General features: G+C 35.1%; 1 non-coding gene across 1 annotated transcript; it reads right to left on the bottom strand.

Moving 5' to 3' along the window:
• Positions 1-953: 953 nt before the first annotated feature.
• On the bottom strand, positions 954-1,072 carry LOC111745260. Its single transcript, XR_002782575.1, has one exon. It is a non-coding gene; the product is annotated as a 5S ribosomal RNA (ribosomal RNA).
• Between the last annotated feature and the right edge of the window lie 297 nt (positions 1,073-1,369).

Below are 1,369 nucleotides of genomic sequence, written 5' to 3'. Positions count from 1 at the left end.
GTATCTCTATAGCAGAGATATCCCTCTCAATTGTTAAACTCCAGACGTGGATGTGGGACCAGCCCATTTTGCATCTCTGCCATTCCTACCAGTCTCAAGGTGGCCTCTTCTTATGTCCCCAGTTGTAGGCTTTCTGTTTAGCTAGAGTTGAGGCAATTCTCAATGATGGTTGTTCTGTAGTTTAGTTGTAATTTTTATGTGGCCCTGAGAGGAGACAAGCACAGCATTTACCTACTCCACCATCTTAACCAAAAGACCCTCTTTTTCTTTTCTTCTTTCTTTTTTCTCTCTCTTTCATTCTTTTATTTTTGTATATTTTTTCATAATTGATAAAGTAATATATGCTCATGACAGAAGAGTTGGCAAATACTGATGAAGTATCACCAGGAAAGTAAACATCAACCATCTTACCATGCAATGATAACCTCTGTTAGCAGTTTAGTGCATCTCTATGTCTTTGTATATTGTTTTACATAACTGAAATATAATAGAGTCCCATTTATCTTGACATTTTACTCCATCATTAAATATTTCTAGAATGTAAGCACAATAAGAACATGAAGTTTTGTCTGTTTTTCCATTGCTTAATCACCAGTGCCTGCCACGTAGTAAACACTCAATAAATGCTTTTTGAATGTGTGAATGTGATGGTTAAATCATATTAACCATCCTTTTTTCATTTTAAGCATTTAAAATATTTTTTGTATTTTAGATATATTATTCTTTGTCAGAATGTTTGATTTGTTTTTCCCTTTGACCACAACAGATGTGAAATTACTAGGTCAAAAGTTAGAGACGTTGCTGTGTTCTCTAGAAATTTCTTTCTAAAAGTTTCAAGCAATATGAAAGTCCCTATTTCATTCAATACCCACGGGCACTGCATAGTTTCTCTGTAAACATTCCTCTAAATTTTGCCAACGAGATAATTAATGTTTCTTTTATTAATTAATTAACACCTACAGCACCTGGTGTTCCTAGGTGGTCTCCCATCCAAGTACTAACCAGGCCCGACCCAGCTTAACTTCCGAGATCAGATGAAATCGAGCATGTTCAGGGTGGCATGGCCGTAGGCTCATTTATTATTAACATACTTTAACAATATAGTAGACTTGTCAGTATAGTAGACTTGTCCTGTTATACTTGAAAATATTTCCCCACAATTAGTTATTTCACTTTAATCCAGTTTAGGTGGTTCTTTCCAACCCAGGACTTTCAATTTTTATGTTGTCAAATCTAGCAAATATTGCTCCTCCTCCAAGAAGAAATAAGAAAACATTTACTTTTCTTTCCATCTACTTTTTCATGGTTTCATTGTTACCTTTCTTTCATCGATAAACCTGGAATTTATTTGGGACCATGGCACGTAGTG

Source organism: Pteropus vampyrus, unplaced genomic scaffold (assembly GCF_000151845.1).
Source record: "Pteropus vampyrus isolate Shadow unplaced genomic scaffold, Pvam_2.0 Scaffold150, whole genome shotgun sequence".
NCBI classification, from domain to species: Eukaryota; Metazoa; Chordata; class Mammalia; order Chiroptera; family Pteropodidae; genus Pteropus; species Pteropus vampyrus.
Note: the sequence above shows the minus strand (reverse complement) of the source record. Positions and strands in the feature narration are given on the sequence as shown.